This window comes from Rhinoderma darwinii, chromosome 8 (genome assembly GCF_050947455.1).
Source record: "Rhinoderma darwinii isolate aRhiDar2 chromosome 8, aRhiDar2.hap1, whole genome shotgun sequence".
Taxonomy (NCBI): Eukaryota; Metazoa; Chordata; class Amphibia; order Anura; family Rhinodermatidae; genus Rhinoderma; species Rhinoderma darwinii.
Genome location: NC_134694.1, coordinates 260,749 through 284,115, shown reverse-complemented (window position 1 = coordinate 284,115; position 23,367 = coordinate 260,749). Strand labels below are relative to the sequence as shown.

General features: G+C 36.6%; 1 protein-coding gene across 1 annotated transcript in view; it reads right to left on the bottom strand.

Annotated features, from left to right (window-relative positions):
- The window catches only part of DAB2IP (DAB2 interacting protein), a gene marked incomplete at its 3' end in the record, with an annotated part of 186,045 nt that extends 165,226 nt beyond the window's left edge, over nucleotides 1-20,819 (bottom strand). The window contains exons 1-2 of the mRNA XM_075834536.1: nucleotides 20,724-20,819; nucleotides 20,513-20,631 (exon numbers count right to left, since the gene is read on the bottom strand). The remainder of the gene's footprint in view (nucleotides 1-20,512; nucleotides 20,632-20,723) is intronic.
- Between the last annotated feature and the right edge of the window lie 2,548 nt (nucleotides 20,820-23,367).

Genomic DNA, 23,367 nt, shown 5'->3' with positions numbered 1-23,367 from the left:
GAGGTAGAGCGATATATACAGTATATACACAGAGGTAGAGCGATATATACAGTATATACACAGAGGTAGAGCGATATATACAGTATATACACAGAGGTAGAGCGATATATACAGTATATACACAGAGGTAGAGCGATATATACAGTATATACACAGAGGTAGAGCGATATATACAGTATATATACACAGAGGTAGAGCGATATATACAGTATATACAGAGGTAGAGCGATATATACAGTATATACACAGAGGTAGAGCGATATATACAGTATATATACACAGAGGTAGAGCGATATATACACAGAGGTAGAGCGATATATACAGTATATATACACAGAGGTAGAGCGATATATACAGTGTATACACAGAGGTAGAGCGATATATACAGTATATACACGGAGGTAGAGAGCGATATATACAGTATATACACAGAGGTAGAGCGATATATACAGTATATACACAGAGGTAGAGCGATATATACAGTATATACAGAGGTAGAGCGATATATACAGTATATACACAGAGGTAGAGCGATATATACAGTGTATACACAGAGGTAGAGCGATATATACAGTATATACACAGAGGTAGAGCGATATATACAGTATATACACAGAGGTAGAGCGATATATACAGTATATACACAGAGGTAGAGCGATATATACAGTATATACACAGAGGTAGAGCGATATATACAGTATATACACACAGAGGTAGAGCGATATATACAGTATACACAGAGGTAGAGCGATATATACAGTATATACACAGAGGTAGAGCGATATGTACAGTATATACACAGAGGTAGAGCGATATATACAGTATATACACAGAGGTAGAGCGATATATACAGTATATACACAGGTAGAGCGATATATACAGTATATACACAGAGGTAGAGCGATATATACAGTATATATACAGAGGTAGAGCGATATATACAGTATATACACAGAGGTAGAGCGATATATACAGTATATATACAGAGGTAGAGCGATATATACAGTATATACAGAGGTAGAGCGATATATACAGTATATACACAGAGGTAGAGCGATATATACAGTATATACAGAGGTAGAGCGATATATACAGTATATACACAGAGGTAGAGCGATATATACAGTATATACACAGAGGTAGAGCGATATATACAGTATATACACAGGTAGAGCGATATATACAGTATATACACAGAGGTAGAGCGATATATACAGTATATATACAGAGGTAGAGCGATATATACAGTATATACACAGAGGTAGAGCGATATATACAGTATATACAGAGGTAGAGCGATATATACAGTATATACACAGAGGTAGAGCGATATATACAGTATATATACACAGAGGTAGAGCGATATATACAGTATATACAGAGGTAGAGCGATATATACAGTATATATACAGAGGTAGAGCGATATATACAGTATATATACAGAGGTAGAGCGATATATACAGTATATACACAGAGGTAGAGCGATATATACAGTATATACACAGAGGTAGAGCGATATATACAGTATATACACAGAGGTAGAGCGATATATACAGTATATATACAGAGGTAGAGCGATATATACAGTATATACAGAGGTAGAGCGATATATACAGTATATACAGAGGTAGAGCGATATATACAGTATATACAGAGGTAGAGCGATATATACAGTATATACACAGAGGTAGAGCGATATATACAGTATATATACACAGAGGTAGAGCGATATATACAGTATATATACAGAGGTAGAGCGATATATACAGTATATACACAGAGGTAGAGCAATATATACAGTATATATACACAGAGGTAGAGCGATATATACAGTATATACACAGAGGTAGAGCGATATATACAGTATATATACAGAGGTAGAGCGATATATACAGTATATACACACAGAGGTAGAGCGGTATATACAGTATATACACACAGGTAGAGCGATATATACAGTATATACACAGAGGTAGAGCGATATATACAGTATATACACAGGTAGAGCGATATATACAGTATATACACAGAGGTAGAGCGATATATACAGTATATACACAGAGGTAGAGCGATATATACAGTATATACACACAGAGGTAGAGCGATATATACAGTATATATACAGAGGTAGAGCGATATATACAGTATATATACACAGAGGTAGAGCGATATATACAGTATATATACACAGAGGTAGAGCGATATATACAGTATATACACACAGAGGTAGAGCGATATATACAGTGTATACACAGAGGTAGAGTGATATATACAGTATATACACACAGAGGTAGAGCGATATATACAGTGTATACACAGAGGTAGAGCGATATATACAGTATATACACAGAGGTAGAGCGATATATACAGTATATATACACAGAGGTAGAGCGATATATACAGTATATACAGAGGTAGAGCGATATATACAGTATATACACAGGTAGAGCGATATATACAGTATATACACAGAGGTAGAGCTATATATACAGTATATATACAGAGGTAGAGCGATATATACAGTGTATACACAGAGGTAGAGCGATATATACAGTGTATATACAGAGGTAGAGCGATATATACAGTATATACACAGAGGTAGAGCGATATATACAGTATATACACAGAGGTAGAGCGATATATACAGTATATACACAGAGGTAGAGCGATATATACAGTATACACAGAGGTAGAGCGATATATACAGTATATACACAGAGGTAGAGCGATATATACAGTATACACAGAGGTAGAGCGATATATACAGTATATACACAGAGGTAGAGCGATATATACAGTATATACACAGAGGTAGAGCGATATATACAGTATATACACAGAGGTAGAGCGATATATACAGTATATACACAGAGGTAGAGCGATATATACAGTATATACACAGAGGTAGAGCAATATATACAGTATATACAGAGGTAGAGCCATATATACAGTATATACACAGAGGTAGAGCGATATATACAGTATATACACAGACGTAGAGCGATATATACAGTATATACACAGAGGTAGAGCGATATATACAGTATACACAGAGGTAGAGCGATATATACAGTATATACACAGAGGTAGAGCGATATATACAGTATACACAGAGGTAGAGCGATATATACAGTATATACACAGAGGTAGAGCGATATATACAGTATATACACAGAGGTAGAGCGATATATACAGTATATACAGAGGTAGAGCGATATATACAGTATATACACAGAGGTAGAGCGATATATACAGTATATACAGAGGTAGAGCGATATATACAGTATATACACAGAGGTAGAGCGATATATACAGTATATACACAGAGGTAGAGCGATATATACAGTATATACACAGAGGTAGAGCGATATATACAGTATATACACAGAGGTAGAGCGATATATACAGTATATACAGAGGTAGAGCGATATATACAGTATATACACAGAGGTAGAGCGATATATACAGTATATACACAGAGGTAGAGCAATATATACAGTATATACACAGAGGTAGAGCGATATATACAGTATATACAGAGGTAGAGCGATATATACAGTATATACAGAGGTAGAGCGATATATACAGTATATACACAGAGGTAGAGCGATATATACACAGAGGTAGAGCGATATATACAGTATATACACAGGTAGAGCGATATATACAGTATATACACAGAGGTAGAGCGATATATACAGTATATACAGAGGTAGAGCCATATGTACAGTATATACACAGACGTAGAGCAATATATACAGTATATACAGAGGTAGAGCGATATATACAGTATATACACAGAGGTAGAGCGATATATACAGTATATATACACAGAGGTAGAGCGATATATACAGTATATATACACAGAGGTAGAGCGATATATACAGTGTATACACAGAGGTAGAGCGATATATACAGTATATATACAGAGGTAGAGCGATATATACAGTATATACACAGAGGTAGAGCGATATATACAGTATATATACAGAGGTAGAGCGATATATACAGTATATACACGGAGGTAGAGCGATATATACAGTATATACACAGAGGTAGAGCGATATATACAGTATATATACACAGAGGTAGAGCGATATATACAGTGTATACACAGAGGTAGAGCGATATATACAGTATATACACAGAGGTAGAGCGATATATACAGTATATACACAGAGGTAGAGCGATATATACAGTATATACACAGAGGTAGAGCGATATATACAGTATATACAGCGGTAGAGCGATATATACAGTATATACACAGAGGTAGAGCGATATATACAGTATACACAGAGGTAGAGCGATATATACAGTATATACACAGAGGTAGAGCGATATATACAGTATATACAGAGGTAGAGCGATATATACAGTATATACAGAGGTAGAGCGATATATACAGTATATACAGAGGTAGAGCGATATATACAGTATATACAGAGAGGTAGAGCGATATATACAGTATATACACAGAGGTAGAGCGATATATACAGTATATACAGAGGTAGAGCGATATATACAGTATATACAGAGGTAGAGCGATATATACAGTATATACACAGAGGTAGAGCGATATATACAGTATATATACAGAGGTAGAGCGATATATACAGTATATACACAGAGGTAGAGAGATATATACAGTATACACACAGAGGTAGAGCGATATATACAGTATATACACAGAGGTAGAGCGATATATACAGTATATACACAGGTAGAGCGATATATACAGTATATACACAGAGGTAGAGCGATATATACAGTATATATACAGAGGTAGAGCGATATATACAGTATATACACAGAGGTAGAGCGATATATACAGTATACACAGAGGTAGAGCGATATATACAGTATATACACAGAGGTAGAGCGATATATACAGTATATACACAGAGGTAGAGCGATATATACAGTATACACACAGAGGTAGAGCGATATATACAGTATATATACAGAGGTAGAGCGATATATACAGTATATATACAGAGGTAGAGCGATATATACAGTGTATACACAGAGGTAGAGCGATATATACAGTGTATACACAGAGGTAGAGCGATATATACAGTATACACAGAGGTAGAGCGATATATACAGTATATACACAGAGGTAGAGCGATATATACAGTATATACACAGAGGTAGAGCGATATATACAGTATATACAGAGGTAGAGCGATATATACAGTATATACACAGAGGTAGAGCGATATATACAGTATATACACACAGAGGTAGAGCGATATATACAGTATATACACAGAGGTAGAGCGATATATACAGTATATACACAGAGGTAGAGCGATATATACAGTATATACACACAGAGGTAGAGCGATATATACAGTATATACAGAGGTAGAGCGATATATACAGTATATATACAGAGGTAGAGCGATATATACAGTATATATACACAGAGGTAGAGCGATATATACAGTATATACACAGAGGTAGAGCGATATATACAGTATATACACAGAGGTAGAGCGATATATACAGTATATACACAGAGGTAGAGCGATATATACAGTATATACAGAGGTAGAGCGATATATACAGTATATACACAGAGGTAGAGCGATATATACAGTATATACACACAGAGGTAGAGCGATATATACAGTATATATACAGAGGTAGAGCGATATATACAGTATATATACACAGAGGTAGAGCGATATATACAGTATATACACAGAGGTAGAGCGATATATACAGTATACACAGAGGTAGAGCGATATATACAGTATATACACAGAGGTAGAGCGATATATACAGTATATACACAGAGGTAGAGCGATATATACAGTATATACACAGAGGTAGAGCTATATATACAGTATATACAGAGGTAGAGCGATATATACAGTATATACACACAGAGGTAGAGCGATATATACAGTATATACACAGAGGTAGAGCGATATATACAGTATATACACAGAGGTAGAGCGATATATACAGTATATACACAGAGGTAGAGCGATATATACAGTATATACAGAGGTAGAGCGATATATACAGTATATACACAGAGGTAGAGCGATATATACAGTATATACACACAGAGGTAGAGCGATATATACAGTATATATACAGAGGTAGAGCGATATATACAGTATATATACACAGAGGTAGAGCGATATATACAGTATATACACAGAGGTAGAGCGATATATACAGTATACACAGAGGTAGAGCGATATATACAGTATATACACAGAGGTAGAGCGATATATACAGTATATATACACAGAGGTAGAGCGATATATACAGTATACACAGAGGTAGAGCGATATATACAGTATATACACAGAGGTAGAGCGATATATACAGTATATACACAGAGGTAGAGCGATATATACAGTATATACACAGAGGTAGAGCGATATATACAGTATATATACACAGAGGTAGAGCGATATATACAGTATACACAGAGGTAGAGCGATATATACAGTATATACACAGAGGTAGAGTGATATATACAGTATATACACAGAGGTAGAGCGATATATACAGTATATACACGGAGGTAGAGCGATATATACAGTATACACAGAGGTAGAGCGATATATACAGTATATATACAGAGGTAGAGCGATATATACAGTATATACAGAGGTAGAGCGATATATACAGTATATATACAGAGGTAGAGCCATATATACAGTATATACACAGAGGTAGAGCGATATATACAGTATATACACAGAGGTAGAGCGATATATACAGTATATACACACAGGTAGAGCGATATATACAGTATATACACAGAGGTAGAGCGATATATACAGTATATACACGGAGGTAGAGCGATATATACAGTATATACACAGAGGTAGAGCGATATATACAGTATATATACAGAGGTAGAGCGATATATACAGTATATACACAGAGGTAGAGCGATATATACAGTATATATACACAGAGGTAGAGCGATATATACAGTATATACACACAGAGGTAGAGCGATATATACAGTGTATACACAGAGGTAGAGCGATATATACAGTATATATACACAGAGGTAGAGCGATATATACAGTATATACACAGAGGTAGAGCGATATATACAGTATATATACACAGAGGTAGAGCGATATATACAGTATATATACACAGAGGTAGAGCGATATATACAGTATATATACACAGAGGTAGAGCGATATATACAGTATATATACACAGAGGTAGAGCCATATATACAGTATATACACAGAGGTAGAGCGATATATACAGTATATATACACAGAGGTAGAGCGATATATACAGTATACACAGAGGTAGAGCGATATATACAGTATATACACAGAGGTAGAGCGATATATACAGTATACACAGAGGTAGAGCGATATATACAGTATATATACACAGAGGTAGAGCGATATATACAGTATATATACACAGAGGTAGAGCGATATATACAGTATACACAGAGGTAGAGCGATATATACAGTATACACACAGAGGTAGAGCGATATATACAGTATATACACAGAGGTAGAGCGATATATACAGTATACACAGAGGTAGAGCGATATATACAGTATATACACAGAGGTAGAGCGATATATACAGTATATATACACAGAGGTAGAGCGATATATACAGTATATACAGAGGTAGAGCGATATATACAGTATATACACAGAGGTAGAGCGATATATACAGTATATACAGAGGTAGAGCGATATATACAGTATATACAGAGGTAGAGCGATATATACAGTATATACACAGAGGTAGAGCGATATATACAGTATATACACAGAGGTAGAGCAATATATACAGTATATACACAGAGGTAGAGCGATATATACAGTATATACAGAGGTAGAGCGATATATACAGTATATACACAGAGGTAGAGCGATATATACACAGAGGTAGAGCGATATATACAGTATATACACAGGTAGAGCGATATATACACAGAGGTAGAGTGATATATACAGTATATACAGAGGTAGAGCGATATATACAGTATATACACAGAGGTAGAGCGATATATACAGTATATACACAGAGGTAGAGCGATATATACAGTATATACACACAGAGGTAGAGCGATATATACAGTATATACACAGAGGTAGAGCGATATATACAGTATATATACACAGAGGTAGAGCGATATATACAGTATATATACACAGAGGTAGAGCGATATATACAGTATATACACAGAGGTAGAGCGATATATACAGTATATACACAGAGGTAGAGCGATATATACAGTATATACACAGAGGTAGAGCCATATATACAGTATATACACACAGAGGTAGAGCTATATATACAGTATATATACAGAGGTAGAGCGATATATACAGTATATACACAGAGGTAGAGCGATATATACAGTATATATACACAGAGGTAGAGCGATATATACAGTATATACACAGAGGTAGAGCGATATATACAGTATATACAGAGGTAGAGCGATATATACAGTATATACACACAGAGGTAGAGCGATATATACAGTATATATACACAGAGGTAGAGCCATATATACAGTATATACACAGAGGTAGAGCGATATATACAGTATATACACAGAGGTAGAGCGATATATACAGTATATACACAGAGGTAGAGCGATATATACAGTATATACACAGAGGTAGAGCGATATATACAGTATATATACACAGGTAGAGCGATATATACAGTATATACACAGAGGTAGAGCGATATATCCAGTATATACACAGGTAGAGCGATATATACAGTATATACACAGAGGTAGAGCGATATATACAGTATATACACAGGTAGAGCGATATATACAGTATATACACAGAGGTAGAGCGATATATACAGTATATACACAGAGGTAGAGCGATATATACAGTATATACACAGAGGTAGAGCGATATATACAGTATATATACACAGAGGTAGAGCGATATATACAGTATATATACACAGAGGTAGAGCGATATATACAGTATATACACAGAGGTAGAGCGATATATACAGTATATACACAGAGGTAGAGCGATATATACAGTATATACACAGAGGTAGAGCGATATATACAGTATATATACACAGAGGTAGAGCGATATATACAGTATATATACACAGAGGTAGAGCGATATATACAGTATATACACAGAGGTAGAGCGATATATACAGTATATACACAGAGGTAGAGCGATATATACAGTATATATACACAGAGGTAGAGCGATATATACAGTATATACACAGAGGTAGAGCGATATATACAGTATATACACAGAGGTAGAGCGATATATACAGTATATACAGAGGTAGAGCGATATATACAGTATACACAGAGGTAGAGCGATATATACAGTATATACACAGAGGTAGAGCGATATATACAGTATATATACAGAGGTAGAGCGATATATACAGTATATACACAGAGGTAGAGCGATATATACAGTATATATACACAGAGGTAGAGCGATATATACAGTATATATACAGAGGTAGAGCGATATATACAGTATATACACAGAGGTAGAGCGATATATACAGTATATACACAGAGGTAGAGCGATATATACAGTATATACACAGAGGTAGAGCGATATATACAGTATATACACAGAGGTAGAGCAATATATACAGTATATACACAGAGGTAGAGCGATATATACAGTATACACAGAGGTAGAGCGATATATACAGTATATACACAGAGGTAGAGCGATATATACAGTATATACACAGAGGTAGAGCGATATATACAGTATACACAGAGGTAGAGCGATATATACAGTATATACAGAGGTAGAGCGATATATACAGTATATACAGAGGTAGAGCGATATATACAGTATATACACAGAGGTAGAGCGATATATACAGTATATACACGGAGGTAGAGCGATATATACAGTATATACACAGAGGTAGAGCGATATATACAGTATATACACAGACGTAGAGCGATATATACAGTATATACACAGAGGTAGAGCGATATATACAGTATATACAGAGGTAGAGCGATATATACAGTATATACACAGAGGTAGAGCGATATATACAGTATATATACAGAGGTAGAGCGATATATACAGTATATACACAGAGGTAGAGCGATATATACAGTATATACAGAGGTAGAGCGATATATACAGTATACACAGAGGTAGAGCGATATATACAGTATATATACAGAGGTAGAGCGATATATACAGTATATACACAGAGGTAGAGCGATATATACAGTATATACACAGAGGTAGAGCGATATATACAGTATATACAGAGGTAGAGCGATATATACAGTATATACACAGAGGTAGAGCGATATATACAGTATATACAGAGGTAGAGCGATATATACAGTATATATACAGAGGTAGAGCGATATATACAGTATATACACAGAGGTAGAGCGATATATACAGTATATACACAGAGGTAGAGCGATATATACAGTATATATACAGAGGTAGAGCGATATATACAGTATATATACACAGAGGTAGAGCGATATATACAGTATATACACAGAGGTAGAGCGATATATACAGTATATATACAGAGGTAGAGCGATATATACAGTATATACACAGAGGTAGAGCGATATATACAGTATACACACAGAGGTAGAGCGATATATACAGTATATATACACAGAGGTAGAGCGATATATACAGTATATACACAGAGGTAGAGCGATATATACAGTATATACACAGAGGTAGAGCGATATATACAGTATATACACAGAGGTAGAGCGATATATACAGTATATACACAGAGGTAGAGCGATATATACAGTATATATACACAGAGGTAGAGCGATATATACAGTATATACACAGAGGTAGAGCGATATATACAGTATATACACAGAGGTAGAGCGATATATACAGTATACACAGAGGTAGAGCGATATATACAGTATATACAGAGGTAGAGCGATATATACAGTATATACACAGAGGTAGAGCGATATATACAGTATATATACACAGAGGTAGAGCGATATATACAGTATATACACAGAGGTAGAGCGATATATACAGTATATACACAGAGGTAGAGCGATATATACAGTATATACACAGAGGTAGAGCGATATATACAGTATATACACAGAGGTAGAGCGATATATACAGTATATACACAGAGGTAGAGCCATATATACAGTATATACACAGAGGTAGAGCGATATATACAGTATACACACAGAGGTAGAGCGATATATACAGTATATACACAGAGGTAGAGCGATATATACAGTATATACAGAGGTAGAGCGATATATACAGTATATACACAGAGGTAGAGCGATATATACAGTATACACAGAGGTAGAGCGATATATACAGTATATACACAGAGGTAGAGCGATATATACAGTATATACACAGAGGTAGAGCGATATATACAGTATATATACAGAGGTAGAGCGATATATACAGTATATACACAGAGGTAGAGCGATATATACAGTATATACACACAGGTAGAGCGATATATACAGTATATACACAGAGGTAGAGCGATATATACAGTATACACACAGAGGTAGAGCGGTATATACAGTATATATACAGAGGTAGAGCGATATATACAGTATATATACACAGAGGTAGAGCGATATATACAGTATATACACAGAGGTAGAGCGATATATACAGTATATACACAGAGGTAGAGCGATATATACAGTATATATACAGAGGTAGAGCGATATATACAGTATATACACAGACGTAGAGCGATATATACAGTATACACAGAGGTAGAGCGATATATACAGTATATACACAGAGGTAGAGCGGTATATACAGTATATATACAGAGGTAGAGCGATATATACAGTATATACACACAGGTAGAGCGATATATACAGTATATACACACAGGTAGAGCGATATATACAGTATATACACAGAGGTAGAGCGATATATACAGTATACACACAGAGGTAGAGCGGTATATACAGTATATATACAGAGGTAGAGCGATATATACAGTATATACACACAGGTAGAGCGATATATACAGTATATACACACAGGTAGAGCGATATATACAGTATATACACAGAGGTAGAGCGATATATACAGTATATACACAGAGGTAGAGCGATATATACAGTATATACACACAGAGGTAGAGCGATATATACAGTATATACAGAGGTAGAGCGATATATACAGTATATACACAGAGGTAGAGCGATATATACAGTATATACACAGAGGTAGAGCGATATATACAGTATATACACAGAGGTAGAGCGATATATACAGTATATATACACAGAGGTAGAGCGATATATACAGTATATACACAGAGGTAGAGCGATATATACAGTATATATACACAGAGGTAGAGCGATATATACAGTATATACACAGAGGTAGAGCGATATATACAGTATACACAGAGGTAGAGCCATATGTACAGTATATACACAGAGGTAGAGCGATATATACAGTATATACACATAGGTAGAGCGATATATACAGTATATACACACAGGTAGAGCGATATATACAGTATATACACAGAGGTAGAGCGATATATACAGTATATACACACAGAGGTAGAGCGATATATACAGTATATACAGAGGTAGAGCGATATATACAGTATATACACAGAGGTAGAGCGATATATACAGTATATATACAGAGGTAGAGCGATATATACAGTATATACAGAGGTAGAGCGATATATACAGTATATATACAGAGGTAGAGCGATATATACAGTATATACACAGAGGTAGAGCGATATATACAGTATATATACACAGAGGTAGAGCGATATATACAGTATATACACAGAGGTAGAGCGATATATACAGTATATACACAGAGGTAGAGCGATATATACAGTATATACACAGAGGTAGAGCGATATATACAGTATATACACAGAGGTAGAGCGGTATATACAGTATATACACAGAGGTAGAGCGATATATACAGTATATATACAGAGGTAGAGCCATATATACAGTATATACACAGAGGTAGAGCGATATATACAGTATATACACAGAGGTAGAGCGATATATACAGTATATATACAGAGGTAGAGCCATATATACAGTATATACACAGAGGTAGAGCGGTATATACAGTATATACACAGAGGTAGAGCGATATATACAGTATATATATACAGAGGTAGAGCGATATATACAGTATATACACAGAGGTAGAGCGATATATACAGTATATACAGAGGTAGAGCGATATATACAGTATATATACAGAGGTAGAGCGATATATACAGTATATACACAGAGGTAGAGCGGTATATACAGTATATACACGGAGGTAGAGCGATATATACAGTATATACACACAGGTAGAGCGATATATACAGTATACACACAGAGGTAGAGCGATATATACAGTATATACACAGAGGTAGAGCGATATATACAGTATATACACAGAGGTAGAGCGATATATACAGTATATACAGAGGTAGAGCGATATATACAGTATATACACAGGTAGAGCGATATATACAGTATATACACAGAGGTAGAGCGATATATACAGTATATATACACAGAGGTAGAGCGATATATACAGTATATACACAGAGGTAGAGCGATATATACAGTATATACACAGAGGTAGAGCGATATATACAGTATACACAGAGGTAGAGCGATATATACAGTATATATACAGAGGTAGAGCGATATATACAGTATATATACAGAGGTAGAGCGATATATACAGTATATATACACAGAGGTAGAGCGATATATACAGTGTATACACAGAAGTAGAGCGATATATACAGTATATACACAGAGGTAGAGCGATATATACAGTATATACACAGAGGTAGAGCGATATATACAGTATATACACAGAGGTAGAGCGATATATACAGTATATATACACAGAGGTAGAGCGATATATACAGTATATACAGAGGTAGAGCGATATATACAGTATATATACAGAGGTAGAGCGATATATACAGTATATACAGAGGTAGAGCGATATATACAGTATATACACAGAGGTAGAGCGATATATACAGTATATATACAGAGGTAGAGCGATATATACAGTATATACAGAGGTAGAGCGATATATACAGTATATATACAGAGGTAGAGCGATATATACAGTATATACACAGGTAGAGCGATATATACAGTATATACACAGAGGTAGAGCGATATATACAGTATATATACACAGAGGTAGAGCGATATATACAGTATATACACAGAGGTAGAGCGATATATACAGTATATACACAGAGGTAGAGCGATATATACAGTATATACACAGAGGTAGAGCGATATATACAGTATATACAGAGGTAGAGCGATATATACAGTATATACACAGAGGTAGAGCGATATATACAGTATATATACACAGAGGTAGAGCCATATATACAGTATATACACAGAGGTAGAGCGATATATACAGTATATATATACAGAGGTAGAGCGATATATACAGTATATACAGAGGTAGAGCGATATATACAGTATATATACAGAGGTAGAGCGATATATACAGTATATATACAGAGGTAGAGCGATATATACAGTATATACAGAGGTAGAGCGATATATACAGTATACACACAGAGGTAGAGCGATATATACAGTATATACAGAGGTAGAGCGATATATACAGTATATACACAGAGGTAGAGCGATATATACAGTATATACAGAGGTAGAGCGATATATACAGTATATATACAGAGGTAGAGCGATATATACAGTATATACAGAGGTAGAGCGATATATACAGTATATACACAGAGGTAGAGCGATATATACAGTATATACACAGAGGTAGAGCGATATATACAGTATATACACAGAGGTAGAGCGATATATACAGTATATATACAGAGGTAGAGCGATATATACAGTATATACACAGAGGTAGAGCGATATATACAGTATATACAGAGGTAGAGCGATATATACAGTATATACACAGAGGTAGAGCGATATATACAGTATATACAGAGGTAGAGCGATATATACAGTATATATACAGAGGTAGAGCGATATATACAGTATATACAGAGGTAGAGCGATATATACAGTATATACACAGGTAGAGCGATATATACAGTATATACACAGAGGTAGAGCGATATATACAGTATATATACACAGAGGTAGAGCGATATATACAGTATATACACAGAGGTAGAGCGATATATACAGTATATACACAGAGGTAGAGCGATATATACAGTATACACAGAGGTAGAGCGATATATACAGTATATATACAGAGGTAGAGCGATATATACAGTATATATACAGAGGTAGAGCGATATATACAGTATATATACACAGAGGTAGAGCGATATATACAGTGTATACACAGAAGTAGAGCGATATATACAGTATATACACAGAGGTAGAGCGATATATACAGTATACACAGAGGTAGAGCGATATATACAGTATATACACAGAGGTAGAGCGATATATACAGTATATACACAGAGGTAGAGCGATATATACAGTATATACACAGAGGTAGAGCGATATATACAGTATATATACAGAGGTAGAGCGATATATACAGTATATACAGAGGTAGAGCGATATATACAGTATATACAGAGGTAGAGCGATATATACAGTATATATACAGAGGTAGAGCGATATATACAGTATATACAGAGGTAGAGCGATATATACAGTATATACACAGGTAGAGCGATATATACAGTATATACACAGAGGTAGAGCGATATATACAGTATATATACACAGAGGTAGAGCCATATATACAGTATATACACAGAGGTAGAGCGATATATACAGTATATACACAGAGGTAGAGCGATATATACAGTATATATACACAGAGGTAGAGCGATATATACAGTATACACAGAGGTAGAGCGATATATACAGTATATACACGGAGGTAGAGCGATATATACAGTATATACACAGAGGTAGAGCGATATATACAGTATATACACAGAGGTAGAGCGATATATACAGTATATACACAGAGGTAGAGCGATATATACAGTATATACACAGAGGTAGAGCGATATATACAGTATACACAGAGGTAGAGCGATATATACAGTATATACAGAGGTAGAGCGATATATACAGTATATACACAGGTAGAGCGATATATACAGTATATACACAGAGGTAGAGCGATATATACAGTATATATACACAGAGGTAGAGCGATATATACAGTATATACACAGAGGTAGAGCGATATATACAGTATATACACAGAGGTAGAGCGATATATACAGTATATATACACAGAGGTAGAGCGATATATACAGTATATACAGAGGTAGAGCGATATATACAGTATATACACAGAGGTAGAGCGATATATACAGTATATACACAGAGGTAGAGCGATATATACAGTATACACGGAGGTAGAGCGATATATACAGTATATACACAGAGGTAGAGCGATATATACAGTATATACACAGAGGTAGAGCGATATATACAGTATATACACAGAGGTAGAGCGATATATACAGTATATATACACAGAGGTAGAGCGATATATACAGTATATACAGAGGTAGAGCGATATATACAGTATATATACAGAGGTAGAGCGATATATACAGTATATACACAGAGGTAGAGCGATATATACAGTATATACACACAGAGGTAGAGCGATATATACAGTATATACACAGAGGTAGAGCGATATATACAGTATATACAGAGGTAGAGCGATATATACAGTATATATACAGAGGTAGAGCGATATATACAGTATATACACAGAGGTAGAGCGATATATACAGTATATACACAGAGGTAGAGCGATATATACAGTATATACACAGAGGTAGAGCGATATATACAGTATATACAGAGGTAGAGCGATATATACAGTATATACACAGAGGTAGAGCGATATATACAGTATATACACAGAGGTAGAGCGATATATACAGTATATACACAGAGGTAGAGCGATATATACAGTATATACACAGAGGTAGAGCGATATATACAGTATATACACACAGAGGTAGAGCGATATATACAGTATATACACAGAGGTAGAGCGATATATACAGTATATACAGAGGTAGAGCGATATATACAGTATATATACAGAGGTAGAGCGATATATACAGTATATACACAGAGGTAGAGCGATATATACAGTATATACACAGAGGTAGAGCGATATATACAGTATATACACAGAGGTAGAGCGATATATACAGTATATACAGAGGTAGAGCGATATATACAGTATATATACAGAGGTAGAGCGATATATACAGTATATACAGAGGTAGAGCGATATATACAGTATATACACAGGTAGAGCGATATATACAGTATATACACAGAGGTAGAGCGATATATACAGTATATATACACAGAGGTAGAGCGATATATACAGTATATACACAGAGGTAGAGCGATATATACAGTATATACACAGAGGTAGAGCGATATATACAGTATATACACAGAGGTAGAGCGATATATACAGTATATATACACAGAGGTAGAGCGATATATACAGTATATACACAGAGGTAGAGCGATATATACAGTATATACACACAGAGGTAGAGCCATATATACAGTATATACACACAGAGGTAGAGCGATATATACAGTATATACACAGAGGTAGAGCGATATATACAGTATATACACAGAGGTAGAGCGATATATACAGTATATACACAGAGGTAGAGCGATATATACAGTATATACACAGAGGTAGAGCGATATATACAGTATATACACACAGAGGTAGAGCGATATATACAGTGTATACACAGAGGTAGAGCGATATATACAGTATATACACGGAGGTAGAGAGCGATATATACAGTATACACAGAGGTAGAGCGATATATACAGTATACACAGAGGTAGAGCGATATATACAGTATATACACAGAGGTAGAGCGATATATACAGTATATACACAGAGGTAGAGCCATATATACAGTATATACACAGAGGTAGAGCGATATATACAGTATATACAGAGGTAGAGCGATATATACAGTATATACAGAGGTAGAGCGATATATACAGTATATACACAGAGGTAGAGCGATATATACAGTATATACACAGAGGTAGAGCGATATATACAGTATACACAGAGGTAGAGCGATATATACAGTATATACACAGAGGTAGAGCGATATATACAGTATATACACAGAGGTAGAGCGATATATACAGTATATACACAGAGGTAGAGCGATATATACAGTATACACACAGAGGTAGAGCGATATATACAGTATATATACAGAGGTAGAGCGATATATACAGTATATACACAGAGGTAGAGCGATATATACAGTATATACACAGAGGTAGAGCGATATATACAGTATATACAGAGGTAGAGCGATATATACAGTATATATACAGAGGTAGAGCGATATATACAGTATATACACAGAGGTAGAGCGATATATACAGTATATACACAGAGGTAGAGCGATATATACAGTATATACAGAGGTAGAGCGATATATACAGTATATACACAGAGGTAGAGCGATATATACAGTATATACACAGAGGTAGAGCGATATATACAGTATATATACACAGAGGTAGAGCGATATATACAGTATATACACGGAGGTAGAGCGATATATACAGTATATATACACAGAGGTAGAGCGATATATACAGTATATACACACAGGTAGAGCGATATATACAGTATATACACAGAGGTAGAGCGATATATACAGTATACACAGAGGTAGAGCGATATATACAGTATATACACAGAGGTAGAGCGATATATACAGTATATACACAGAGGTAGAGCGATATATACAGTATATACACAGAGGTAGAGCGATATATACAGTATATACACAGAGGTAGAGCGATATATACAGTATACACAGAGGTAGAGCGATATATACAGTATATACACAGAGGTAGAGCGATATATACAGTATATACACAGAGGTAGAGCGATATATACAGTATATACACAGAGGTAGAGCGATATATACAGTATACACACAGAGGTAGAGCGATATATACAGTATATATACAGAGGTAGAGCGATATATACAGTATATACACAGAGGTAGAGCGATATATACAGTATATACACAGAGGTAGAGCGATATATACAGTATATACAGAGGTAGAGCGATATATACAGTATATATACAGAGGTAGAGCGATATATACAGTATATACACAGAGGTAGAGCGATATATACAGTATATACACACAGAGGTAGAGCGATATATACAGTATACACAGAGGTAGAGCGATATATACAGTATATACACAGAGGTAGAGCGATATATACAGTATATACACAGAGGTAGAGCGATATATACAGTATATACACAGAGGTAGAGCGATATATACAGTATACACACAGAGGTAGAGCGATATATACAGTATATACACAGAGGTAGAGCGATATATACAGTATATATACAGAGGTAGAGCGATATATACAGTATATACACAGAGGTAGAGCGATATATACAGTATATACACAGAGGTAGAGCGATATATACAGTATATACAGAGGTAGAGCGATATATACAGTATATATACAGAGGTAGAGCGATATATACAGTATATACACAGAGGTAGAGCGATATATACAGTATATATACAGAGGTAGAGCGATATATACAGTATATACACAGAGGTAGAGCGATATATACAGTATATACACAGAGGTAGAGCGATATATACAGTATATACAGAGGTAGAGCGATATATACAGTATATACACAGAGGTAGAGCGATATATACAGTATATACACAGAGGTAGAGCGGTATATACAGTATATATACAGAGGTAGAGCGATATATACAGTATACACAGAGGTAGAGCGATATATACAGTATATATACACAGAGGTAGAGCGATATATACAGTATATATACAGAGGTAGAGCGATATATACAGTATATACACAGAGGTAGAGCGATATATACAGTATATACACAGAGGTAGAGCGATATATACAGTATATACAGAGGTAGAGCGATATATACAGTATATACACAGAGGTAGAGCGATATATACACACAGGTGGTCAGACGACCGATCACTACTATATACAATCATATAGTTAACTCTTTAATGGCAGAAATCATTGATCCCGACTACAATGGTAACGACGCAGCAACAATGTAATATTATAATGAATGTGAGGGATTTGCTACAAGACATTAACCCCCGATGGATGGAAGCGTTAAACTGCGCACGCGATGACGTCGGCTCCCGATGCTGCTGGGTCTGACTTCAGGAAGTTTTCCCGGGGACGTAGCGTTATTATGTCCACTGTCCCCGGATATCGTCTCCCCCCGAAGCCTCCGCCACCTCTTTATATCTCAACCTACGAGATTATGACCAGAGATAACGGCGACTTCCTCAGACTACTGTCCCTGACACGACCATCATCCCCATCATTGCACAGCCATGTAGTAACACAGACGCCACCATCATCGCGGCGGATTCCTTACCGGTCATTGTCCACGCTCCTGAAGCCAGGAATGATGTGCCGGAAGCTGCTGTTACGATCGAGCTTGGGCTGGCTTTTTGTCCGTTTGATGGAGCCTTTGAGCCGTCGGCTGAGGAACCCCTGCAGGGCGAGAAAAAAACCACCAAATTAGAATGACAGCAGATACGGAGCGTGCGCCATTAATGAGCAGAGTTATAGATGGTGCATCGTACCGCGAGCACCTGAGTCGCCTTCGCTCACAGCCGGAGGGCGAGCTGCAGATTGTAGTCAGACCATCGAGGATTCCATCTCACATCTGCTCCAAGAGGCCAACGAGCGACGCAAGCGCGAGACCTCCCTATACCTGTTACCATGGCAACCATCAGCTCAAACTCAAATGCTGTCAGACCGACGAGATAACATCCCAGTCACTGACCCACTCTGTGCAGCTGAGCCGGGAGAATGGCAGCACAATCCCACAGCACCCCAAAAATCCAAATAATGACTGTGACAGAGGATGCAGCAGATGTCAGCAATGTAGTCTTCATCCAACACGTGTGCAGTGCCGAGGAAGTAAAGAGACAGTGACCGGTCAATACAATGCCCTCACTTATCAGCCATTACAGGTTAGGAAGTGAATGACGGGAGAATAGGTGCAGAGACTTGTATTATCTGATGTACCGTAGACTGCCTCTCCATGCTGCACAGACTTGTATTATCTGATGTATAGTAGACTGCCTCTCCATGCTGCACAGACTTGTATTATCTGATGTATAGTAGACTGCCTCTCCATGCTGCACAGACTTGTATTATCTGATGTACAGTAGACTACCTCTCCATACTGCACAGACTTGTATTATCTGATGTACAGTAGACTGCCTCTCCATGCTGCACAGACTTGTATTATCTGATGTATAGTAGACTACCTCTCCATGCTGCACAGACTTGTATTATCTGATGTACAGTAGACTGCCTCTCCATGCTGCACAGACTTGTATTATCTGATGTATAGTAGACTGCCTCTCCATGCTGCACAGACTTGTATTATCTGATGTACAGTAGACTGCCTCTCCATGCTGCACAGACTTGTATTATCTGATGTACAGTAGACTTGCTCTTCATGCTGCGCAGACTTGTATTATCCGATGTATAGTAGACTGCCTCTTCATGCTGCACAGACTTGTATTATCTGATTTATAGTAGACTGCCTCTTCATGCTGCACAGACTTGTATTATCTGATTTATAGTAGACTGCCTCTTCATGCTGCACAGACTTGTATTATCTGATTTATAGTAGACTGCCTCTTCATGCTGCACAGACTTGTATTATCTGATTTATAGTAGACTGCCTCTTCATGCTGCACAGACTTGTATTATCTGATGTATAGTAGACTGCCTCTCCATACTGCACAGACCATTATTATCTGATGTACAGTAGACTGCCTCTTCATGCTGCACAGACTTGTATTATCTGATGTACAGTAGACTGCCTCTCCATACTGCGCAGACTTGTATTATCTGATGTACAGTAGACTGCCTCTCCATACAGCAGACTTGTATTATCTGATGTATAGTAGACTGCCTCTCCATGCTGCAGAGACTTGTACTATCTGATGTACAAGAGACTGTCTCTCTATGCTGTACAGACTTGTATTATCTGATGTATAGTAGACTTTCTCTCCATACTACAGACTTGTATTATCTGATGTACAGTAGACTGCCTCTCCATGCTGCAGACTTGTATTATCTGATGTCCAGTAGACTGCCTCTCCATGCTGCACAGACTTGTATTATCTGATGTACAGTAGACTGCCTCTCCATGCTGCAGACTTGTATTATCTGATGTACAGTAGACCGCCTCTCCATACTGCAGACTTGTATTATCTGATGTATAGTAGACTGCCTCTCCATGCTGCACAGACTTGTATTATCTGGTGTACAGTAGACCGCCTCTCCATACTGCAGACTTGTATTATCTGATGTATAGTAGACTGCCTCTCCATGCTGCACAGACTTGTATTATCAGCTATACAGTTGTCTGCCTCTCCATGCTGAAATGACCTGTAATACTGTCTGTACAGAAGACTGCCTCTCCATGCGCAACAAGGCTGTATTATCTGCTATATAGTAGACTGCCTCCCTATGCTGCAAAAACTTGTTTTGTATTTTCTGATATACAGTAGAGTGCCTCTTCATGCTACATAGACTTATATTGCCTAATCAAGGATAGGAGCAGCACTGTGAATCATTGCCTGTTAAGGCTGGTGCTCAGCTTTCAAACAAGGAGTGACCTCCCCCTGTACAAACGTATATCCAAAGAAAAGAGAACGAAGCAGCGCTCCAAAAAAAACTAGGGTTTATTTATCCAGCATCCACTACAATGTTTCACCTTCACTATGAAGGCTTTTTCAAGCCAAGTTTTTCTTGAGTTCTGCTTCGTTCTCTTTTCTTTTGACTTGTATTGCCTGATGTACTGCAGACTGCCTCTTCATGCTGCACAGGATTGTATTATCTGCTATACAATAGACTGCCTCTTCATGCTGCACAGGATTGTATTATCTGCTGTACAATAGACTGCCTTTCCATGCTGCACAGACTTGTATAATCTGATGTATAGTAGACTGCCTCTTCATGCTGCACAGGATTGTATTATCTGCTGTACAGTAGAGTGCCTACCATGCTGCAATTTTTTTTACCCAGCTGTTCTTAGATATATCTGCCTATTGAAAAGCTGGCTCACAACAATATTACCACTAATGCCGCTCCCACATGGCCTGTCACCAAGTGAGTAGCTATAGAGTTTGCAGAGGTTGCAGGCACACCTGGCCCTAGTGCCCAAGGGAGCCTAAAAGTTCCTCTGCCACATAAGAATACAGC